The sequence below is a fragment of the Diuraphis noxia genome, unplaced genomic scaffold (assembly GCF_037042655.1).
Source record: "Diuraphis noxia isolate RWA-SAM2 unplaced genomic scaffold, SU_Dnox_SAM2 contig0002, whole genome shotgun sequence".
NCBI classification, from domain to species: Eukaryota; Metazoa; Arthropoda; class Insecta; order Hemiptera; family Aphididae; genus Diuraphis; species Diuraphis noxia.
The window spans coordinates 56,896,818-56,905,953 of NW_028301712.1; the positions used below are offsets into that span (position 1 = coordinate 56,896,818).

The window sequence follows — 9,136 nt, forward strand, 5'->3', positions numbered from 1 at the left end:
ACCCCATTATAATAATCAAAATTATACTTATTAACAGTAGTAACATTTATACTTACTTTTAATCAAATGTCATTACTATATCTAATACACTAATATTACGACTTTTATAACAAAATATCTGTACTCATGAACTTCAATATTATATAAAATTACTATCTATTTTATACCTATACATATGTATACCATAAGTCATATTACAAAAATGCGTTAATAAAAACACGCATCTTTTACCATGTACCTTGATAATAAACGACAATAACATAACAAATCTGTCAACAAGTACCAAGGGTCAATACTATAAATAGAGCCCCCTTTACATGATACAATCAGTCTGCTAACATCATTCTAGCCTGTCATATACCTTCTACACTGATTTATTAAGTCAATCGACATACTCTCCATTCACGGACCATTGCTGCTTGGCTGACGGAAATTGTTACTGTTTTCTTACAAATTAAAAACATTAAGTGTTATAAATTAATTTTATTCAATACCTCTTGATTTCAAAAGACATTTGTAACCTACCATCAACCAACCAACTTCTATACAGTTAAGGTGAGAGTTTATATTATACATCTGATAAATAATAAAATATCAGGTTGTTATAAATAAATATATTCATGACATGCAGACTCAGGCATCCCAATTAATTTAAATAATCTTTATAAATCTATATACTCACGATCCCAATCTATCATAATAATTATATGCTTTAATTTGATAATAAAAGATAGGATAAAAGAAGTCGCTATTCCAAATCCCTTTAATTATTATCCATTTTAAATAGCTAACAATACCAACTTAGTTAATAAATTATTATAAGGTAAGGTCTCATCAATAGCGACGCGCAAGCTTATTTTTGATTCATTACATTACAAAGTGCCGAATTAAGGACAATATTCTATAGATCCTACCTCATATCAGTTGATTACCTAATAACAAGATGTTCAGCCTTTGACGACTCACAAGTAGTCGAAGGTGGTTTTTTCTCCGAAATATTAATTGTAGGAGCTACCAGATGTGCTGAACTCTATCAAAAACAAGTGTACCTATTCCCAACTAGAGGAATAGTAGCAGGTCTAAAAATCAACCAAACAATTCTGCAAGTCATACCGTCATTGGAACACTAGATAGAGAAGGCAACTGTCAAGGAGCATCTTATTATTCATACAGAGGAACTTGGAGAAATGTAGTTGTACAAAGCAACTACAAAATATACCTAGGGGAAGGAATCGCTAGCACGCAAACGAAAGACAACATTTTAATAATGCCCACAGGACCCAGATTAAAACTATTAGAACCTTAAGGACTAGACACATACAAGATACAAAAGTGTGACAGAACCGACTTCGATGTGCTCTACGATGGACCAGCATCCATAATCATCGCTGAAAAACTAAACCCATCAAGCCATGAAATACATACATACATGGTAGAATCCGAAAACATAGTTTTCGCATTAAAGAAAATTAAAAAAAACTTTTGCATGCGAAATACCTGTCATACAAACAGAACATCCACAATTATATATTTTAATAGAATGATGGTGAAGCCGTGAAGGTGAAGGTGGAGGTGATTGAACGGAAACAGTTGGACCATCGTTCTCGTCAACTGCAAAACTCGTTGACGAAGGTTGTATATATCTAGGTGTAATAAGCAACGGAGGGTACTGCGCAAAATTCTCTAAATCGTATCCATCGAATATAGGTGGCGGTAGACTGCTACTATAGATCCATTGTTCTCATCGATAGGCTAGACAAAATAATTATTTATATAATTATTTATCATATGAAATGAAGGCGGCGTATTACGTATGTTAATAGATACAATCAGTGGCGTAAATTGGGTGGTGCAAATATGGTACTTGCACCACCACATTTGCAAGTTTATATTTTTGCACCACCAGAAAATCATAAAAATTTGTATAGGTACCTATAGTTTATATTTTCAAAAGCATATATATTAGTTAATGAAACAAGTATATGCAAACATATTTTTATTGGCGTCTAAAGTATTAAAATAAAATCATAAAAATGTCCAAACTATTTTGAGTTAGAACTTCATAAACATTTTTAGGTTCTGAGCGGAGCGATGAATGTTATCATTTTACAGTGATGTGTTTTTTTGTTTTAATTTAATTTTTTGTCTGTGTAGCTTACTTTAAAACAAATGACCGTAATAGCATTTTCTATACACGGTACAATTTTCAAAACATTTTGATAGGTTTTGAACTGTTGACAGACATTTCCAGTTTCCAAATTGTTTAGTTTTTTTTGTATGAATGTCTATAAAATTTTATTTGTAGGGTAAAAAGCTTAAAAATGTAGTAGAAAGCTCTTAATATATTGTTACAAAGGCAGATGAAAAATATTAAAAATACGCAGTCACAATTTTTTTATATAAGCAATTCAAGATCAAATTAAAAAAAAAAAATAACCGTAGATTTGATTGATAAATACAAGCCTGAAACTAATACCGAGTGATTTTTTTTATCATTGAACACTCATTGTTTCAAAAATTATTAATGTTTTTGAAAATATTTTTTTACACTGTTTCAAGTTGTTTCGCTTGTCTAAACTTTAAATGCTTATAAGTTATAACTGATTAACTAAACCTAAATTCGATTTTTATGAATCAAAACACTTAGAAAAATATTCTGCTTTGGAATAGGAAATTAAAACTCTATGTTGTCATTCAAAAAAGTAAAAAACTTAAAAAATGATAAGGATAAAAATATTTAAAGAAATATCTTTCTAATAAAAACGTTGGTTTTTTTAACAACTTGAAAGTATGTAAAAAAATATTTTCAAAAACATTAATAATTTTTGAAATAATGAGAGTTCAATGATAAAAAAAAACACCCGGTATAATAAATCCGTTATAGTTAAATTATAATCTTCGTGTTTCATTTGTTTTTATATTACTATTCACGAATTAAGATGTATCTTAATTCATGGCACTATCTACTTAAGATAGTATCTAGGCATCTAGAATAATTTATTATAATAACAAGAAGTTAACTTGGTATTCAAAATTAAATCAGCACTCACAAACACTATTATTTAAATACCTACACTATCACTTTGCCTACAACTAAAAGATCATAATATTTTCCTTGTTTATAGGTACCTTATTATCTTGTTTAGTGTTAAATAATATAAATATTGAAGATTTTCATACAGTTATAGCAAAGAAGATGTATCTATATTAATTAATTAAACATTACACGAATGAATACAATTTCTAAATTTTTTCTTTTCAAAAACGTTACTTGAAAAATAACAATATCTCCTTATATTTGTTATACTAATTACTAGGTACAATTAGGACACTAGATTACTACATAGATAGGTAAATAATTTCATGGCATGAATTTCCAAAGGAATTTAGAGTACCTATTGGTGGTTAAGTAATAAGTACCAAAAGTAAAATATTTCTTTGCACCACCAGAAATTGAGGTCAATTTACGTCACTGTATTCAATACCTATTGTTTTTATTTGAAGGCAAATATTTTATAAATTACCTTAGCTAGAATAGATATACCGTCAACTTTCTGTGTACTTGTTAATTTGGTATATAAATTGTTGTCTGGGGAACAGTTTGGTGATATAGTTGAATACCGGTACTATGAAAAAAAAGTATGTTTAAATATATATGAGTGTATATAATATTACATTTATGAATTACCTTAACTAAATTATCGTCATCCTCCAACGGATTGGTTTCATCGCATGCATTGCATTCTTCTTCCCATCTACTCATTTCACCCATTACTAGTAAATAGCTAGGTGACAAAGATGACAGACTTTTGCGCTTAACATATGGCTAAAATAAAAATAAATGTTATTTAATATTTTGTATACGTAATAATATATTATTAAATTACCGGTTTAGATTTTCGTACGTTCTGGTGATCCAAACAAAGTTCAGCTAATTGTGTAGTCGCAAACATTTTAATTTAACTGAGGATATAGGTGTAGCTATACTCTGTCTGACTTCTACTACGTTACGAATGAAAATTTCCATTTCCCTCAATTTTTCAGGTGATGGATCCGTTTGAAAACACTTTTCACTCAATTACTCACAATATTCGTTCATTTGCTTGATAATTTTAGGTTTTATGTTTGCTTCTTTTTCATTAATACTCGCAGTAATAGACCATTCCAATTATTGGAGTTTTATTAAATCTGTACGATTTAATAAAATATGCACCCGTCTACAGTTTTTGATTCAAGAACTAGAACGTTTACACCACCCATATACCATACTTGTTATTTTATGAGAATCGGTATCAAGAAATATCGTACGTTTATACGATAGTGGTATATCCAGTATAAAAGATAAAATATTTCCCATAAGTGAAAATATACGTCTGAGAAAATCCGGTGCTATTTTAACGTGACGAGAAGAATTTAACAAAATGAATAACCACTTGACATTTTTCAACCGGATCAATACCGATGTGTACAAATTTGCGGCTCACAAAGTCGAGTGTGTAGCTAGTGGAGTTCAGCCGAAGGTGATAGTGGTACATATGTGAAAGTATTTTTGTATATGCTAGCGTTGTCGGCGATTGAACCAGCCATGTTTTTAGAAAAGTTTTTAAAATTAATAAAATAATGATAATAAAAATAATAAACACTAAACAATATAATAAGACTTGAAAAAATTATAAGCTAAGAACAAATTATAAGACTGATCGAAACGTAGAGGAGAATTACAAGTGTGTAAGACTGAGAACAGACTGAATGAATGTCGGCTCTTGCAGAGCCAAGTTTCTGTCGATGAGTCCATTAATGGTTGGGAGATACAATACTGAGTTATCTAAGAGTCTAACGTCCAAGCGATTAAGACATTTTATATCTATATTTTATATCGATTGGTCGCTAATGTGTTATTCACTAAGGGGGTTTTTAATTGTTGTTGTTCAGTATAGTATCTAAAAGGGACAAGAGTTCATAATGTGTACGCGATTATGACATTTTCACTAATAGATATATATTTTTTTAATTGTTGTTGTCGCGTATAGCTATGAGTCTAACATACAAGCGATTATGATATTTTTCAGTACTAACGACATTTAATTTTATTAGAATATCATCGGCCTATAATAAAATAACATAATATAATAATAAAATAACAAATAGTTTTTAACTAATAGGTATTTTTAATTGTTGTTGTTAAGTATAGTATCTAAGGGTTTATAGTTTACAATGTATACGTGATTAAGATATTTTAGTACTAATAATATTTAATTTTATTAGAATATCATCGGCTTATAATAATATATATAGAATATTATTAATTGTTTATTAAACGGTAGTATTTTTTAGGTATGATAGCATTTCGTGGGAAAGTTCAGATTGCATAGTATAAATTAGTCGCTAATGTGTTTTTCACTAATAGGTATTTTAAATTGTTGTTTGTAAGTATAATAATATATTAATATCTAAGAGGCTATAGGATAAAAAATGTAAGTGAATAAAATATAATATGTTAAACGGTGGTGGGTCTGGTGGAGGTAAATAATATAATAATATATGTATCGGTCACGTGATAATCGGGCGGCGGTGGTAAGATTGTAAGGATCGTAATATATGAATCGGTCACATGATGATCTGGCGGTGGTGGGGTAAAAATACATCGCGTACGTGTGTGATCGGGCGGCAGGTCGGGGAGGTCAGTGAGAGGGAAAATATACATCGCGTGTACTTGTGTGATCGGGCAGCGGTGGATGTGATAAGGTTGTAAGGATCGTAAAGATTGTAAGGATTGGCTCTAGAACTCTTTATTTCATACTATTTTCGTATATATATATATATATTAAATACATATTTTTAGAAAACTATTCTACTAAGGTCATATTTCGGAAAACTGTTTATACTTACAAGGTACAAGTAACAGTTATCATAGTTATTATTATTACAGTTATATAGACATAGATATAGCTCTTATTGTTTTATAATGTAAATTGAATTGACAAATTGAAATAATTAGTTAATTTATATATAATACGTAATAATATGTATATGTATAATGTATATAGTATTATAGTATAAGTCATATGTGGCTAATATGAAATATAATAAGAGTATAATACAGTATGAATAATATGCTATTTATAAATACCTATTTCAAATTTTTCAAACCCCCCCCCAATTTTTTTCCTGCGTTCGCTGTGCTGTTATAAGTTATCAGTTATTAATATTATCGTAACCTATTATATAATGTTGTCGGTGTATCGTCCGGTCTTGTCACTAGTAGGTTAGTAGATAGGTATAGATGATGGTAGATACCTTTATATAGTTAAAATGCGCGATGCACAAACGACCAACTAAATGTCTTACCTGAAGTACTAATGATTTGCAAACGACAAACTCCGCCCGCGGATACATTAGCCCATTATTGGGTGTGGGGTGGTACGGTGGGGGTTATTTTTATATATTTGTTTAAAGATCTTTATACATATTATGCTGCTAAAAATCCCAGATGGTCACCCATCCAGAAACTAGCAACTGTGAACGGTGCATACGCTCAGTGCCTTCCGCGACCGCGCCTCACCAAGCTGGCAAGCTACACAATATTTTTTATTCATGATGGGTTAAACGGAATCAAAATGATTGATTAATACTTTTTGTTAAAAAATATTTATCTAGTCACTTACATGAATATGAGGATCGAATGCAGTTTAGCTTCCAATCGATTTTTTTTCACAATGTGTGTTTTTGCATATTTAATTTGATGGTACTTTCAAAAAAAGTCGGTCGAACTTAATTTATAAGGTATGAACAAAATACTTCAAAATTTTTTATTTTTCCAAAAATCGTATATTTAAGTTTAAAATACCAAAATTTCAAGTTTTTAGAAATTTATTTTCTGGTTTGTTAATATTTTTATGATCTACATACTCGTATATTGGCATAATTGCAGTTTAGCTCCCCCTCGCCATTTTGAATTTTTTTATCGAAACTTATGTAACTCATCGAGTTAAGAACGATGGTGCAATCAGAATTGGTCGCTCTCACTTAGTTTCGAAGTTATGGCCTTCCAAAGTTTTCGATTTTACGTTTATATACGTATATGCGTGCAACACTAGTCTATAATGCCGCGTGGAGGACCACCATTTTTGTTATTTTTTTGTACTACTAGAACTACTAGAATGCCGCGCATGGCTAGCTGGCAATTACCCTGTGACCAACTTGAGGTGGTGTTACACAGCAAGTCGGGGGATATTTTCGATTTGCGGAGCGGAGCGACGGCGCCGAGGAGCGTAGCGACGAGTGCCGCTAGCATGGCATCACTACACGATACTGACCGGTGTCGGTAGGCTGAAGGAGGTCCCTTGAGTTTGGTGACCGTAGCCGATAGACGATGGAAACTATATTATACTTGTGTTACTATAACTAACAAGGTTAAGTTTACTTGTTAGGTCATCCGTCTGCCCGCAGGGCAGGTATGCTCTCCCCCCCACAGGTTTGCTATTTCAGCCCCGGGGGGTTTGAGGACCTCGTGTTTAGCGACCGGAGCCGGTAGGCGAAGGGAGCTACTATATACACTTATTTATGTAATTGCGTAAAATTGAAAACTTTGGAAGGCCATAACTTCGAAACTAAGTGAGAGCGACCAATTCTGATAAAAAAAATTCAAAATGGCGAGGGGGAGGTAAACTGCAATTGTTCCTCTATATTTTATTTGAAATGAGAATCCACCTATCGTACTTACATTAATACGTAAATGTTTAAAATAACTTTATAATTCAGTTTTACGGGTTTATTAACAAAACAATAATGTAAAAAGTAACCAAGTAAGTACAATAGGTGAATACGAACATTCTCCAAAAAACAAAATTTCCACAAACTTGAAATTTTAGTATTTTAAACACAAAAACACGATTTTTGGAAAAATTAAAAATGTTGACTTTTTTTGTTCATAACTTCTAAACTAAGGTTGATCGACTTGTTTTGAAAGTGTCATCTAATTAAGCATGCAAGCACACACATTTTGAAATAAAAATCGCTTTGCAGCAAAACTGCAACTATGCCGAATATAGCTTTTAAGGAAGCAATATTTTAAAATCAATGGAGGTGATTAACAATTTTACTACACATATATACTCTGTAGATCACTGGCTACTTGCTAGCAAACTTTAGTGATTTCTTTATTAGATTACGAAATATTTTTAATAATCACGACACAAATAATGAAAACACCATTTTAATTGGAGAAATGAATATTGATAAAACAATGATTATTTAGACATATTGGCAGAACTAGGTTATAAATAATTTAGTAAAATATTTACTAGAGTACAAGCTATTCACTGAAGCGTTTCCCAACCTTTTTCCCTCGCGGCACCCTAATCCCAACCCATTATTTAGCCGCGGCACACTTGTCACTGACTTATATAATATGTATACATATTTTTTTTTATACCAGACTTTCATCATATTAAATATTGATACCGAAGTAGTTGTATATCAGTATAATATTACTAACAATCAGTTTAAAATGGTAAGATAGGAAGAAATATTATTATAATTATCCTAAATATTTAATTCATTGAAATGTAAAAACAAGATACATTACAATCACACTAATCAGACAACAAACGACTAACTGACTAATATTTTTAATTATTTAATAAGAAATAGTGAACAATATCCCCGATAAGAGAATCGTTAAAACTATCTTAACCAATTACCGAAATTTTACATAAACGTTTATTAATAGTCGTGAAATTTCGCGGCACACCATTGCTATTGGTACTTGTATTCTTGTTAGGATTTAATTTTTAGAAATGCACATTTGGGAAAATTACCAGGAATTTACAGGTACCTCAACTGCTCTACCGCTCCTAATGGCGCTGAATGGCTGAATCGCTGAATGCACAGACCTTATTAATTATTATCTTTATTCTATAATGCAGGCACCCGCGTCATCGCGGTAAATTAATTAAACATACCGCGCGCTCTGGAGATTTCAAACCAAAACAGAAAAGTGTATGAAGTTGGCAACATTTATCTCAAACCTTCGTTGTCGTAACTCGTAGCCAACATCAAACAGTGTGACCCCTCGACCCGTTTCCGCCATCCGAAAACCAACCGCCAAAACCGACGTCTGTTGTTGTTCGTTTGT

At 31.4% G+C, this 9,136-nt stretch overlaps 1 pseudogene; it reads right to left on the bottom strand.

Annotated features, from left to right (window-relative positions):
- Positions 1-836: 836 nt before the first annotated feature.
- On the bottom strand, positions 837-4,716 carry LOC149058704 (uncharacterized; annotated as a pseudogene).
- Positions 4,717-9,136: the final 4,420 nt, after the last annotated feature.